Source organism: Rhynchophorus ferrugineus, unplaced genomic scaffold, assembly GCF_030347505.1.
Source record: "Rhynchophorus ferrugineus isolate W39M unplaced genomic scaffold, kcgeb_rfMv2 rfM3, whole genome shotgun sequence".
Taxonomy (NCBI): Eukaryota; Metazoa; Arthropoda; class Insecta; order Coleoptera; family Curculionidae; genus Rhynchophorus; species Rhynchophorus ferrugineus.
Genome location: NW_027472582.1, coordinates 6924146 through 6941774, shown reverse-complemented (window position 1 = coordinate 6941774; position 17629 = coordinate 6924146). Strand labels below are relative to the sequence as shown.

At 34.9% G+C, this 17629-nt stretch overlaps 1 long non-coding RNA gene across 1 annotated transcript in view; it reads right to left on the bottom strand.

Moving 5' to 3' along the window:
• Positions 1-6277: 6277 nt before the first annotated feature.
• The window catches only part of LOC143193848 (uncharacterized), a 36998-nt gene continuing 25646 nt past the window's right edge, over positions 6278-17629 (bottom strand). Inside the window, exons 3-4 of the long non-coding RNA XR_013005113.1 lie at positions 6449-6505; positions 6278-6395 (exon numbers count right to left, since the gene is read on the bottom strand). This is a non-coding gene — a long non-coding RNA (uncharacterized LOC143193848). The remainder of the gene's footprint in view (positions 6396-6448; positions 6506-17629) is intronic.

Here is a 17629-nt window from a genome sequence, read left to right as displayed (position 1 = left end):
AGAGTCAAGAACATAAACATATTGATTAATTTAAGAAATCGTTACGTCACTTTATTCTAATCTTGGGAATATATAAACATTATCTGGTCAAGAAGCACATCCAATGAAATCTTTTAGGTCATCTGTAAAAAGATCTTCGAGAGTGTGGATGCAAGCCTTTTAATCTTTTTGTTCTACTCTAAAATACAATTTCTACATAGGTAGAAATCAAGAAGTCACAATCAGATGAATACAGCCACTGGTTGATGATGAAGATTAAAATATCAATATAGAAGAAAGTTTTATTAATTTTGATGAAGATGCTGGATGGTTTTTTTTGTAAATACACCTACGGTTTTAATGGCATCGTATATTATTACAAATTCCTATTGCCTACCGTCATAACTTTAATCTTCAAGATAATTTTGAAGCGTTTTCGACGTAACTTACTAATAATAAAGGATGGTCCTGGCTGACCTATGGTTTTTCCGGATAATATTTCATTCTGATCTTTTTTGCTTTTCCAGAATTCAGACAATATGTATTATGAATGTTATCAAACTTCAAATTTTCTTATTTTTTCTTAAGTGACCTTAATGTCGGTCTAAATAAGTGAATTAGATATATAAAATATCACCCTGAGAACTGCATAGTCTGCGGAGTTTCCTAAAAAACATTCCGTAACTTAACACAGCTTTTATGATTATTTGGCAAAATTGGGTCAATGTATTTTTTCTTTAAAAATTCATCAAGTTTGTAAGAAGTACTGTTCAATTACGTTACAGAATCTTGGAATACTTTATAATGCCGTTGATTCACACTGTTTTGATTATTTTATATTTGTTTTGAATAAACGTAAAATGGCTGAAATTAGTTTTTCTTTAATTTCATCTTTCTTCTTTTAAAATGGTCCATTCATTCAGCAGTGTGTCGCATTTTTCAGCAATTGTGTCACCCGTATGACTATAACTGTTTTCTTATGTAATTTATTTAACTATTGTGTCTCTAATCTTTTTTTCCTGAGATTAATTGATCTTTTCAGTGATTTAATTGTAAAATTGGTACTGTATTTACGACATTTTTTTCTAATTGAGCACAGATTAGTGAGAACCAAACAAACATTTGATAATAACATATTTACTTAAAATCATAAAGGCTCAGTTTTTTTCCGGTAACCATTGACTTTGAAGTCTAAATTTATAATTTTGTGCTGATTATAATATTTGCGAACGAGGCAAAAATCACATTTAATATCGAATAAGTTGTTACTAAAAATGGCAGGTCATATTGCATTTTAAAAAAAATTGTGTACTTTATTACGTCAATAATTTTATTTTCATTCAAAGCCGTCTTTGATATGACATATATTACATTACTTGACATAGTTTTTATAATCAAATATTTAAGATTAATATAATTGTTATATTCTTTTGTTTTGAAAATCAATCCCGACTAATATATACGAGGGTGGAATGTATATTGTATAAAACAAGTTGATTTATTTCTTGACATTTGGCAACAGAAGTTTTATCTAAAGCATTTGAAACTTCTAATGAATAGTAAATATATTAGATGTTTGTCTATCAAATGTCTGACAGGGCATGTTTTTTAATTCCCATAATTAGTAAATGAAAAAAATAAGGTCTCAATATGTTTAAGTGATTTTAAAAATGCGTGAAGTAGATTTTAATTTCATTTAAAAAAGACATTTATCAAGAGAAGTCGATACAATTTATATTTATTAAACTACTGTCTCGAAAGAACGATATTGCTTTGACTGTAATCCAACCAACACTCCATTTTCACACTACTTCAGCATTTGGAAACGTTGAACTAGTATTTGAATAAATTATAATCATAAGATGCTATGTCGGGTGAGTATGCTGGCAGAATTTGTGTGCAAGACTGCGTCTGTTACGTGCTATTGCTGGTTTTTCTCAGCAACAAAGTGCCGTTCAATTTGTTGAAGTTACGTCGGTAGACATCTGCTGTGACCGCTTCCAACAACAAATTTGAGGAATCTCTATATACACTGAATAACTCGATAATACTAAACGGAAAACTTTAGTTTATGTAGAGAAAAGTCAAAACCGTCGGATTTGACAGCTAGGTTGTTACTTACTAGTTATTCACATTGATAATTCGCATTTTCACCAAAATATGTCGTTGATATTATATATCAGGGTTCAAGAACTCTAACAACTAAAAACTCTTCCGTCAATTTAAACAATTCAATAAAAACAATCTATTTATAGTGTTCAGAAAATTGTTTTTACTATGACATTGACATAATACTATTGACAACGGTATTAATAGTTGGTCATAAGAGTCTCGTTATGAATAATCCTGCCATGCGCACAAGTATCTGAATTTGCAACGTTGCCAGTTGTTGAAAATTATACGTATATTTGAAAAATGTAATAATAAAGAGAATAAGTTATCTTGAATTCACAAGTTAGCCTAATATTTCTGTTGAGACTCAAGTTAAAATGTTTTGGTATATTTTTCGTCTCCTATAATATAACAAATGTAGTACGAAGAATCTTTTATTAACATCTTTCATTTAATTCGGTATATTCATCGCCTTGATTTATAATAAAATGTCTATCAGTGAGATACGATTTTAGTAACTGATAGTCCGGATGAGGGAGAAGTTTCTTTAGTTTAACCTGTAAGCCCGTATGCCATACTTTGTCAAAAGCCTGAGATATATCTAGAAAAGCAGCCGAACAATATCTTTTGGCATTTAGGTCAGTGTTTATTTTGTTTACAAGTCTATGCACTTGTTCTATAGTCCCATGCTTATTGCAAAACCCAAACTGATGTTCTGGAATAATTTTTATGTTTTCTATTATATAGTTTAGCTTCTTGATGTATAGTTTCGGTAATAAACTTATAGGCCGGTAGGAGGTCACATCTTCTGGTATTTTTTCTGGTTTAAGAATCATTAGTATTTTAGCTACTTTCCAGATGCCAGGGAAGTAATTAATTCGTAGCATAGCATTAAATATAAATGTTAATAGTTTTATACGCTTTTCCGATAGTTCTTTTAAAATTTTACCAGTAATTAAGTCATAACCAGGAGCTTTTTTAATATTAATCTCTCTCATTATTGTATGTTTAACTTTTTTGACCGTTAATTTCTCGTGCGGTAAATCCATTTGAAATGGCGAATCTAGAAAGCTAGTAATTTTATTTTCGTCATCTTTATGTAGCTGAGACTGGAAAGGTTTAAAAACATTTTTTAAGTGTTTTGAGAAAATGTTGGCCTTCTCTTTAGCCCAATTATTTTCGCTTGTTTTAATAGGTGGGTTATGCTGCTGGGGTCTCCTAAGCTTTTTTGTTGCTTTCCACAACGAATAGTCTGTAGCCTCAGTTGATGTCAAGTTTTCTAGGTATTCTTGAATGCCTTGGTTTTGTTCAATTTGGATTAGATCTCTCAGCTCTTTTATGGCTCTATTAAATTTTCTTTTATTCTCTTCAGTCCTTTGCTGTTGCCAATTTCTTCGTAACTTTCTTTTTTCTGTTATCTTTTTCTGTATTGTACATGATATATGTGTATTTTTTCTTGGAAATATTTCACTGTTGGGAGTCGCGGAATATGCTGCCTCCTGTATATTTTTTGTAAGATTTATTGCTGCTATTTCTATAACCATTTCAGTTTGTAACGGTAAGTTTAGAGAGATGTTTCGGTCTAAGTTTTCTCTAAATGAGCGCCAGTTAGTTTTATTATTGCACAGAGAAGAGGGTTTATCTTTGATAGTAATTTTTGAATAAATTGTTACTATTATTGGTGAATGATCAGAAGACAGGTCGAAACATGATTCTGCTTGACCCTTTTTTGGATCAATATTTTTTGTAATAGAGAAATCTATTGTATCTAGTTTTTTATTTCTGTCTGAAGGCCAATATGTTGGTTCACCAGTAGAGATATGTTGTAAGTTATCTGTCCTTATTGCTTTTAGCAGTTCTCTACCTTTTGAGGTTATTATTCTTGAACCCCACATTATAATCTCCTCCAGCTATAAATCTATTACCTAGCGTACTGAAGAATTCTTGAAGTTTATATTTAGGAATTTTCAAATAATGTTTGTCCGTAAAGTGTGTTTCGTAAACCATCATAACGTCAATATTTTGTTCAGTTACAAACATTTTTAGTTCCCTAGCGTGTTGTTAGAGCCCATTGGCATTCCAGACGGCGATTTTGTAGCTATTGGTTTCAGGCATTAGGCAAGTTTGCTGACGACGGTTATGAGTAGACCAAGAGTCGTACTCATTTGATCCATTAGTTTGGCCATCATGTTTTCTAATCTAGAAATGTTGCTGCTAGTTTCAGTAGGTTGTGATGTGGTTTCTCGATTTTGTGCTGAACCGTTTTCAACCATTTGGGCATAAGTTATGTCTGGTTGACTTGGTCTGGTGGATAGACTGTTAGGTGTGGATTGTTTTTGTTGCCATTGATGCCATTTTTCTCTTAAGGCAGGATAGAGTTTCTGTTGTAGTGCTTGTGAACTGCGCAACCCTTGTAGTTTGCTGGATGATTTCTGTTACAGTTAGCACATTTCAATTTTTCATCGCGAACATTACGAGTACAATCTCCTGTTTTGTGTTCTCTTGCACATTTTACGCATCTATATGATTTGCGACAGTAATTTTTTGTGTGCGCGTGCGCTTTACCCTCGTGCATTGTGGTATAATTCTGTTTGTATGTGGTGGTTCGTATTTAATAATATTATTTTCCAATTTGGTGATTTCATACATCGCTTCCATTAGGTTTTAAATCAATATAGAATACAGGCAGAGGTTTTTTGTCGTGCGATGTCGTATATTGTGAATATTTACGACCTCGTGGCCTTTTTCAGCTAGGGCTACCTTGATGGTGTGAAAGTCCGTCCCGTGATGTAATCCTTTTAACACGAATTTAAATGTTCTCTCGGATTTTTCCTGAATGTATGGTATTGGGTGTTTCTTTCATCTAATTCTTTTACTAGAATACATCATGGATCATGGATGTGTTTTATTACTCCTACCTTATAGACTGTTATTAGTGGTGGTTTGGGAACAACCTTTTCAAGGCTTGATTGTATATTCTCTTCAATATCTTCCGACAGGTTGCTAAAGCTGTTTTTTGTCTCTATTGGTTTCTGTAACCAATAGTCACTGATCCTTGTTTGTTTCCTCGCGATTTCTTCTTCCGAGCTTCTCATTTTTTGTTAATGACTGTAGTCCATTCTGATGGTGGAGTTTGCGTTATTGCTGATTGTTCTAATCTTATATCAAAGTGTGCAGGTGATTTGGTTGAACCGCTGTGGTTTGCCATTTTTAGATTTTTAATATTTTATTTTATTTATTTCTAGAGGATAAAAAAAATAAAATAAATACATTGTTTATTTCACGCACTTCATTTTTCACCTACGTATTATTTTTTGCACTAGTTTTTGACCAAAAATACTACAAATGAATTTCAAAAGGACTGTTGTAAAATAAGGGGAAATAATTTTAAAACACTAATAAAAATGAGATGCAGTCTTTTTGTCTGGTCACGTAAACACGTATTGACTACACTTTAGGTCCGCTGAGAGAGGGATAGCCGCATCTGTTATGCGTTTTTAACACTATTTAAATAACCGTAATAAAACGTACTAGATTTTTTTTAAAGAAAGGTACCTTTCTAGAGCTTGGAGCGTATTGAAAATATGTCTTCACTGAACTGAAATTCAAATTTAACTAAAACAGATTTGGCTCGGTGAATGGAGGTAAAACGAAATGAAACAGTGGTGTTTACATTATGTGACCGTTATTTATTGGCTATAAAAAAAAGTGAAAAATACAACTAGATAAAACGGATAGCAGCGGTGTTACCTGGAAAGGAGGCTTGGGTAAACCAAACGATGGTTGAGCACTGAATGAATCGAAATACCCTTCAATAACATCCCAGATAAAAGTCTCGGGATTGCCGCCAGCTATTCGTTATCGGGTTCTAGTTGGCGTTGTTGGCACCCCGCCCGTTTTCAACATCTGGAATTATATTTCTGGGTATTTTGTAGACCGTTATTCCACGATGTAAAATTCGACATGCCTCAGGGTCGCTACAGAAGGAAAAAGTGAAAATAAAACAGCATGTAAGGTAACAAATATAATTTATTTATCAATATATAAGAACAAAAGCATCCATTTATCTTTAAAGTTACTCAATAACATATCTTCCACGGCACTTTTATGTTCGAATTTCATCCAATCATATTTGTATCTGATTTTAATAATTCTCACCTTGATATACTCTTATGAATTCCTGATAGATTACGCTCAAATTCAGAAGTAGTAATAGTTTTACCAAAACAGGAACCCCCAACCTCAAAAATTGTCCAGCCAGCCAAACTTCAATGTTTTTTCGATGTTCAATTGTAACTGTAATGCTGTGGATTGACTATATAATCAACGAGCTGTGATTTTGAGGACATATACTCACATAAATTACCTTGAGTCATATTTATCTGTACTTTTACTTTCGCAGGGTCAACTATGCCTAAATATAATGATATAAAATTGAATTCACATATGTATGAAAAGTGTTATAATAGCTTTTCGACAACATTCAGAAATCGATGATTTATTATTAGTGCCTACCATTAATAATCAAAATATGAACACTACAAGAACAAATTAACTATAAATAATAGAATTCTTAACGTTACAAGACAGAGCTCCAATCAGTATCAGAATCAAATCCAAAATATCTGTTGTAGTTCCTTGGATTCTACCTTTCAATTGCTTGTAAATGGCAACGTCGCAAAACCATGCGGAAACTACCGAAGTTTATCGAATACCGATTAGAATTCTCCAGAAATAGCCACTACTCGCATTTTCATCAATATATATTGCCGATCAAAATACGCGCAAGCATAATAAGATAAATTAATTAAAAATATATAACAAAGTTTAAAAGCTGTGACAACGAAAAAAGTTCCATCAATTTAAACTATGAGATATGACATAACTACTGTTGACAGCGATATTAATAGTTACCCCACCGTTATTATAATCGTTAATTAACCCATCGTTAATTATAATTCAGGAGTAAAACTTTTAATTAAATAATTACAATTTTGAACGATTAATTATTAATTTCATCTTTTTAACGCCAACAAAATTATTTGACATTCAAAGCCGTCTTTGATATAACAAAGATTATACTATACTTGACATAGTTTTTTTAATCGTTGTGTTCTTTTGTCTTCAAACGTCATTTGGTTAATAGGAAATTAAACTCTGTGTTGGAAGGGTTGCCTAATTTTTAAAAAAAGTCAAATTGTAAACATTTACAGCTAGTTTATAGTGTTCAGAACTTTACATAACACTTAAAAAGCGTAATTACAAATACTCATTTAAAGTAGTTCCCCATAGTATAATAATGTGGAACTAAAAATACACCAATTTTACACAATCGGTTGTTTATCAGAATACCGGGAATTCGATGTTTACATATTGTGCAACGGTGTCTTGAGATAAAATTTTCATGCTTTGGATGCCCCCTCGGAGATAACCTCTTTCGCAAGAGCCTCGTAACTAATTATTTATCGACGTCTTCGAACTGGATATGTCCGGAACGACGATGTTATTCTTGACGTCAAAACATCCCAAATAAACAAAATCGGTTTGAACTGATTTTGGATTTTTTAAACAAATGGATTTGGTCAAAACACTATAGCCAGTTAAACACAAACATATTGTTTATGTAGAATTTTCGCGAGAAAAAAATTGTATCAAAGAAATATTATTGATATAATGATGCAATCTCATCATTTTCCTTCCTGACGCTTCTTTCAACCAATCTGCAACGTATGGACCCCATCACTTCATGCTCTGCATCAGTGCTTGCACGCATTCTGATCGTGCATGATTTTCACTTCGTTGTACCAGTGCAAATGTAACAGATATACGGTTTAAGGTAGTGGTTTAGCGTAGGCCTACCATAGTAAAACACATTTTTTTGGCAAAATTAGTTTTTTTTATTCAACATAATTCCCTTCAAGGGTGATACACTGATTATAGCGACCCTCCGACTTTTCGATACCATTTTTGTAGTACGATTTGTCCTTTGCTTCAAAATAGGCCTCAGTTTCGGCGATCACCTCTTTATTCGACAAAAATTTCTTCCCAGCGAGCTTCTTTTGAGATCTGAGAACAAGAAATAGTCGCTGGGGGTCAGATTTGGAGAATGCGGTGGATGAGGAAGCAATTCGAAACCCAATTCATGGATTTTGCCATCGTTTTTACTGACTTGTGACACGGTGTATCGTCGTGGCGAAGCAGTACTTTCTTTTTCTTCCTTTTTTGGGCGATTTCGTCCTTCAAACGGTCCAATAACGCTATGTAATTGTCACTGTTCGTGGTCCTTCCTCTTTCAAGGTAGTGAATGAAAATGATTCCATGCGCATCCCAGAATACAGACGCCATAACCTTGCCAGCCGAGTGTTACGTTTTCCCACGCTTTGGAGCGGATTCATCGTGTGCACTCTATTCGGATGACTGTCGATTAGGCTTCGGAGTAAAATGATGGAGCCATGTTTCATCCATCGTCACATATCGACGCAAAAACTCGGGTTTCTTACGCTTAATCATCTTCAAACACTGCTTCGAATCATCAACTCGTCGTTGTTTTTGGTCAAAAATGAGCTCGCGTGGCACCCACTTTGCACAGAGCTTTCTCATACCCAAATATCCGTGAATGATGTGATGTACATGTTAAGTTGATTCTTTAGAGTGTCTGCTTTTTCATTCAATTCTAATTTACGGTAATTCAAAATCATTTTGTGGATTTCATTAATGTTTTCGTCGATAAAAACCTCTTTTGGGCGTCCACTGCATTCACCGTGTTCGGTGCTCATTTCACCACGTCTAAACTTAGCATACTTGATGGTTGATTTTCCTGGGGCAGTATCCGGAAACGCGGCGTCAAGCCAAGTTTTTGCTTGAACTGTAGTTTTCCCTTCAAAAAGGAATCTTTTATCAACCCGCGAAATTCCCTTTTATCCATTTTTTTACAATTACAAAAGTTGCTTCACTCAAAATACTATAATTCACAAACTACTAAATGATCCGGCAGCTGTCAAATTTTGGCTTAGGGCTAACTAAAAAACATATGAATTTGCGGACTTTTCAATTGACCTGTTATACATCTTGCCTATCTCTCAGATTTATGGATGTCATCCCGAAAAAACTATTGTACGACAGGTGCGATAATGTGTCCCATCCAAGTGCTTTCAACGCTTCCTTGGCTTTCATCGTCTTGTCCCAAAACGGCTTGGATTTGAAGTCGATCGGCCCGTCACTATTCGATGCAGACCGATCATATACCGTATTCCGACCACACCTGTGAAGCACCATTTCATCATTCATGATTTTTCGATTTTTCTTGTTGCCTGTCATTCAATTGATGTGGCACTTATCTTCGCATCTTTTGGATTTTCTCCAGTGCTCGTAATCGGTCGCTAATCGTTTCTTGGACCACATTTAACACTTTGTTTGGGTTAGATCTTCCTCCGATAACTCAGTAGAATGTGACTGGACAGTAGAATGCGACGTCGGGGGTTAGTCACGTGATGCGTATGAGATCCTCAACCAATCAAAATCCTTTCTAATAAAATATTTTCTTTTTTAGTATATGTAATGGTAATTTAAACTAATCCATGAAATGTAGCGAAATAGAGTTCTCATCACTTTCCTACCAAGACCACACAAAACATTTCTGAAATTATATGTATTAAGTAATTTAACACACTATGTATTACTATATGTTATTGAATTTTTGATATTCATTACTTTTATAGATTAATCTTAAGAAATATGCTGTCGAAACCCTATATATATATATATATATATATATATATATATATATATATATATATATATATATATATATATATATATATATATATATATATATATATATATATTAAGTGGGTTTATCTGGACTGGGCCTAAAGTCTAACGTGGGCTCCGAACCACGGTCCTCAGCATTAAGCCTACCGACTGGCGAGTGACCAACTTTAGAAGTCATCCCAGAAGACATCCGGTCTTACCCAGCCTGGTTACTGGATTAACTGGGATTATTTTCCTTGTCGGATTTTGCACTCTTGCCTAGAAGATTCACAAATTTTAAACAATCACAAACATAAATTTACGACCGTACCCCAGCAGGATTCGATCCCGCGGCTTTCGCAACAGTAGGAGGACCGTCCCATCGCCTTTACCACTGAGCCACCAAGCTGGCAATATTTATATTTATTTATTTTGAATATTATATTTATGTTTAATTGAATTTTAATTAATAAATTTATTTCAGAAAAAAATTGTGTTTTATTTAAATTTCATTGGTCAATTAAATATGACGTCAAGGCCGTCACGTGCCAAACATTAGTAATGAGCCAATCAAATGTCTTCACAGTAATATTTCTTACAGGTGCCTATAATGGAGATTTAAATTGACTAATCAAATTACTTGAACGGTCAATTATGGCGCCCTCTGGAGTCCCCTATTGAGTTGCTTATTGAGTCTATTACTCTTTGTTTAAAATTGGCGATTTTGATATCAACGGCAAAGGACGATCTGGCTCGAAGACAAAGGGTTATAAGACTTCTCGGACGAAAATCTAGCTGAAACTCTCAAAGATGATCAGAATACATACAAGCATGTAATATTAAAATTATAGACTAGAGCAATATGACAAATAACAACAACAAACATTTGCACAAATGTTTATTTTCGTCCCGCTTAGTTTCCGAGAAAAAAATCCAGTTCTTATTACCAAAATCAGAAACTAAATAAACATACAGTTTAACGTCTAAGTCATATGTTCTTGAATTGCGAAACATTACAATTGCAAAATATATCCAAATTTTGTTGCTATCGAACGTTCTTTGCGTTCCATGGTTATTTCGCAAGATGATGATAATAATGAAAATATCAGCATAATTTACCAGTATGTACTAGGTTGTTCAATACATTGATGGAAATTAAAAAATAACGAATATATTGTTGTAAAAAATACATTAGTTTTCAGTATATTTCAACATGTATAAATATGTATAAAATAGACTTGGAGAAAAATGTATGTCATAATTATTTTCAAAACTATATGAACTCTAAAAAACACTCTTTATAATTCGAACTTCCATCATCGGACTTCCAAATTCTAATTAGCTGAAGACAACACATAAAAAATCAGGTTGCCGGCTTGGTGGCGCGGTGGTAAAGGCGATGGGTCAGTCCTTCTACTGTTGCGATAGCCGCGGGTTCGAATCCTGCTGGGGCATGGTCGTAAATTTATGTTCGTGATTGTTTAAAATTTGTGAATGTTCTAGGCAAAAGTGTAAAATTCGACAAGGAAAATGATCCCAGTCACCCCAGTAACCAGGCTGGGTAAGACCGGATGCCTTCTAGGATGATTTCTAAAGTTGGTCACTCGCCAGTCGGTTTGCTTAATGCTGAGGACCGTCGTTCGGAGCCCATGTTAAACTGTAGATCCAATCCAGATAAACCCATAGTTGGTAAAAGGATACTTTAAAATATAAAAAAAAGAATCAGGTTAACTTGTATTTAGAATTAATAACATTTGGTTTCAATACCAAACAAAAGCTAAAATTTGTTAAAAAACTCCAATTTTTATTTTACGAATATTCTTATTCGTAGAATGTAACTAACTGTTAATTGTAAATGCTCTGAAGGTTTATTTTTATTGGCATTTTCCTCTATTACCTGTATACAGGCCTTACAATAAAACAACTAGTGCTGGGAACTATCGACTGAAATCGACTATCGACTGTTTTGTAATTGACTGCTTTTTACTATCGACTGTTTCAGTCGTGTACTTTTAGTTACTATTTTCGGTTCTACTAGTTCATTCGACTGTTTTTGAACAATTTGGCTGTGTCGTCCTAGCCGCGACATTGAAAGTAATGCGCCGAATTTGTGGATATATAGATTTATATGTAATATATGTTGTTTTATGTTTTTTTGTAGTTTTCTTGTTAATAACTATATATATTGTAAATTAATATAGTAGCATTTTGGAACGCTATTTTTCAAAGGATAAAAAAATTAAATTGTAAATGATAAATAGTAAGATACTTTTGACTGGCATAATAGGTAATAATTTAGGCTGGTATACTAAGTAATACTTTTTTGATAAACTTTCACGATCTTTGTTCAAGTCTTTTGTTTGTCAAAACTTTTTTCCAAAAATTTTGAAAACTAAAATTATTTTCCAAAGGTTTCAGAAATTGCATCGATTCCAAAAGATTCTAAGAAGTTTTTTCAGTAGCAGTTGTTAAATTTCTTTTAAAAATATTAACGGTAATAAAGAGGTGACTAAAGTATAATAAAAATTTGTAATAAATACATTTTCTGATATTCTCTATGATTTCCAGGATTTTAACAAGTGAATGGGGAAAAAATTTACTAAATTGTCTATTAGATGTCATCAATAAAAGACTGGCAACTTTAGAAACGAACACGATATGCGGGAAATCCACATTTTTAGATCCTAGATTTAAAAAAGCAGGATTTGGTATTGTAAATACAAAAATAATACCACAACTCGAAATTCAAGACACCACAATAGTTTATAGGTTAGTGTTATAATCTCTTATCACTATTGCTTTCAAGAATTTTGCATACCCCTGACAACCGGACAACTTTGACAGGCTCATTCGTTTACGTGTTCGAACTAATCAGACAATATTGTGTCTCTTTTTAACTAGAATAAAATGAGAAGGAAAATATTATCTGATTCTAAAACGAGTTTAGGAGTTGCTTAATATTTTAGGATATATTAATTTATTTAAATTCTAACTGTCATTATCCTTAATTGCGCTTGTATTTCTTTCATTAAAAGTTAATAAGTAAGTTTATCATGACACTACATTCTTAAAATATTTTTTAATATGCGATATATCGATATATTTTTTTAATATCTTACTGAGATGTCAAAATTTTTTATTTGTTAAAGTATCGACATTTTCTTTCGGTGGCCCACACCCCTAGTCAGCCCCATCGTTTGTGCTTTCGATCCTATAAGTCGCCATTTCTCCATAAAATAAAATAGTCTTAATTAATTTATTGATTTTTTATTAGATTATGAAACAAAATGTAACATTTACATAGTCACTTCTTTACATATCTAACACGTACGTGCATTCGATCGGAAAAAATCGCATCGATCTACCGATTCGACGAGTCGATGAACTATCCGAGTGATCCTCGGATAAAAACAAAGGAACGCCGTGCCGCCCTCCCCGTGTTTCTCCTTCGGGCTGGCGGTGAAGTGGACTTTCTATTCCACGCGGGACCGGTATCGAAACGTTTCCACTGAAAACGTAAACAATTATTGCCGCATTATAGAACAGCAGGTCAAGAAATCTGAAAACAGAAGCGGTTTTATCCGGTTCGCGGATATTTTATAACCGGACAACGGTGGGTTTGAGTATTTTTACGTTGCCATCCGCGCGGTGTGCCGTGTCGTTGATTGGTACGGGGACGAGCGGTTTGCGCCAGCGGTCGCCGTTTACTTTTCCAACGTTAACTTCCGTTGTTTTTTTTTTTTGGTATTTACACCAAATAATCGAGACTAATATGATATTAATAAGTGTTTACTTAAGTTTTGTTACAAAATAATGGATGTTCACAAAAATATTCGCTGTTCAATGGTATCATGTCATATTAAATTCACGACTAATAACGTCTGGAAAAGGAAACGAATTACCCGCAGCAATTAATATCACAAATTGTAATTATTATTCAGAGCGCGAACCCTCTTACTGGCCCACCAACAGTAAGAGCATTCGCAGGGATCCCTCTTACTGTTGGTGTCTTTAGGGATCGAAGAAATCTAATCTTATTTACAATTTACAACATATCTCTGTTTAGGACAATAGAAAAAGTACAAGTGGCAGTTAACAAAATCTACAAATGGACGAAAGATTGTAAAATTCAACTTAATAGCTCCAAATCTGTCCACGTTAATGTTGCATTGCGGCGAAATAATAAAAACTTAATTATATCACTCAATGGATGCCCGATTTCTCAATCAGAATCAGCTAATTACCTTGGAATCCATCTTGACCGTAGATTAAATTGGAAACATCACGTTAGACAAAAAGCAAAACACATTAGAACCAAAATAAAACAACTATACCGGTTAGTCGGAAGATACTCTCAACTTGATCTAAAATCAAAGAAGCTGATCTACAATACAATTATAAAGCCAATTTGGACCTATGGGGTGCAAATATGGGGTTGCACTAAAAATTCAAATCAACTAGTCATACAACGCTGTAAAAACAAGGTTCTTCGATTGATTACCAATGCCTATCGCTACGTAACCAACAAAGAACTGCACGATGACCTGGAAATCACATGGATTTGCGAAGTTATCCAAGATTTCGCCTAGAAACACGAAAGATGATTACTAAATCATACGTGGAGGCAATACAATTGCTGGACAGCGTGCAAGATGTCAGGAGATTGAAGCGAATCAAACCATACGAACTAACATAAAGTGTATACCTTTAGTGTAAACTATAGCTATAAGTTATTATAATTTTATTATTGAGGAATACATATTGATGTATGCTTTCGCACTCGTCTTGCTTGTGAATTAATTCAAGTACATAGGAAAAGTAGTCATAAATTAATGCAGAATTAAGATTGAACTAAGCGTATCTAATAAAGAGACGTTTAAACTTATAATGCAGGAACAAATCAGTTTAAACGTAAGACTCAAAAGTATATCTTGAGCAGCAAACCCGCAATATAATGGAACAAATTCGGTCTGTTGTAATGGAAGCTACGTCGACATCAAGAGAGAAATCAGAATATGAAGTAAATATGAAATACTAATTAAGCCCGAAAGCAGACAAAGATTGCTCTCTATGGAAACCAATCCAGAAATTTAAAATATCAATTATTAGAGTACTACGGTCGAAGTACCTAAATGATCGAAATGAACGGACTCGACGCAACAACGAAAAAGCTGAATTTTTCGCAGAACATTTAGTTAACATATTTCAACCGAATGATATAGAATCTGCAATACATACAAAGACTGTTTATCAGCTCCAAGTAGCTGTAAATCTAATGTCCCCAACGGGAGTTGTCGTAGAAATTGACCTGAATAATCTCAATACCAAAAAGGTTCCTTGAATTGATGATGTTTCACCTGGATTAACGAAAGAGCTGCTATGAAAAGCAATCATCATGTTGACATTCATATTCAATACCTGTTTGAGACTGAAGCATGTTCCGGAATGTTTTAAAGTTGCTCGAATAATTATATAATGCTTAAAAAATGTGACAAACCGACAGAACAAGTTGGATCTTACAAGCCTATTGTGTTACTGTGACATCAAAATTATTTTAGAAACTTCTTATTTAGATTTTTTTATTAGGACAGATTTTTTTAATTTGAAATTAGCCTCGCACGAAGGTGAATTCTCAACACTTAAACCTATTTCGGCCGGAGTTCCACAGGGTAGTGCCTTGGAACCATTCCTGTAACTGCTCTATAGTGCTGATATCCCCCAACAACAAAAGAAACAGTATTTGGAACATTTGCCGATGACACAGTTATCATGGCAAAAGATATATCTGGGCCTAAGGCTGTAGAAAATGCACAAGAAGCAATCAACAAGATCTACAAATGGACTAGAGACTAGAAAATGCAGCTTAAATAGCTCAAAATTTATCCATGTTAATTTTGCGTTGCGGCGAAATGACAAAAACCTAATTATATTACTTGACAGATGCCGGATTTCTCAAGCTGAATCAGCTAAATGCCTCGACATACATCTCAATGAACAGTACCACACGAACTTATTTAGTATATAAGTGTTTAGGGTACAGGTGCGGTTAGATAAAGACAATATCTTCGATGATTTATTTTAGTACAAAGGGATTATAATTATATGCGGAAGAAATATTAATTTTTGACGAGCCGATATTAAACATTAAACCCGATATTAAACACTAAACCAGATATTATACACTAAACAAGTTCACACTATATGAATATAAAAATAAAGAAATGCACGTGGCAGAGTTACCTTCAGATGTTAAGAACAGTGGCACGTCTGATCACTCTCAGAGTCGGGAACGGAAAGAACATCGAGGCGTCGCGTCATCCCCTAGCTTCACCACCTGAGGTTGCCACGTCGTACCCTCTGTCAGTACCACTTGTTGCCACCTCACCGTGGGTGCTAACTTCAGGTATGTGCAACGCCTCGAGTAGATCTGTGGGCTGCTGATAATTGCGGGAAAATTCGAAACATCTGACGGTCGCTACAGTACTCCCCCACCAGAATTTTACCGACAATGATTATACAGATTACATATACGAATACAAATATACAATTACCTACAAACGTACCCTAATACCTTACATATATTACCTACGTAATACTGTATTAACCTAATAAAAATCTCGATACAAATAAAACAACATCTAACTTACATCTATCTATATCTACCGGATGAGCGATATATGTCACCTAATACAAAAGTAATATTAAAAGAATGACATCCTAGCGATAATTCTAATTGCGTAATCCTAATTTGTGATTAATAAAAAACAAACAAACAACAAAAAAAACTATTATCTGGACAAAAGGACCCTACACCCATAAACTGTACCATTAGACATTTCTACCTGGGTTGATTATGGATACCCCGCCTGATATCGATCGGGAAATCGAACCCGTCTTGCTGATCGTCTCAGTTGTGGAGGGGAATGGGGGTCTGGATTTTGTTGCGTCGCCACGATCACTATTCCGTCATCATCTAGATCGCTTTCTCGTGGTCTGAGGTTGTCGTTGATACAGTATTCTGGTTTCAATCTATCGATCGACACCGGGACTTGTTTTCCTCGCATTAAAAGTATGAAGACTTTTTCACTGCGAGAAATTACTTCGTACGGTCCATCGTAGGGCATTTGCAGTGGCGTTTTGGGGCTGTCGTGACGTACGAAGACGTGCGTAGCTGTGGCAAGGTCTTTGAAGACGAAAATCTTGTTGTCGCCGTGTCTTGTTCCTTCCACTGGTCGCAACAACTCGAATTGCCTTCGTAAATTGCGCACGAACTCGACGGAGTTGTCTACCTCCTTAGTGTTGGTTACCAGGAATTCGCCTGGCAGCCGTAATGGTTCGCCGTAAACCATCTCTGCTGTAGTGGATTGCAGATCCTCCTTCCACGAAGAACGAATGCCCAACAAGGCGGTTGGGAGGGCTTCCGTCCAGCGGTCAGGTTGGAGGCACTTGATCGCGGATTTTAATTGACGGTGTAGGCGTTCGACCATACCGTTGGCAGCTGGGTGGTAGGCCGTTGTCCGCAGGTGCATAGTTCCCATGAGATGATTAAGGCAACGGAAGAGTCGAGATTCGAATTGTCTGCCCTGATCTGTAGTAATCCGAAGTGGAACACCGAACCGCGCGACCCAGTTGCTGTAGAAGGCCCTTGCTACGGTCTCTGCTTCCTGGTCTGGTAGGGGAATCGCCTCCGGCCACCGAGAGAAACGGTCGACGCACGTCAGGCAATACCTGTAACCTTGGGAATACGGCATTACCACCAAATCTATGTGGACATGTTCGAATCGGCGAG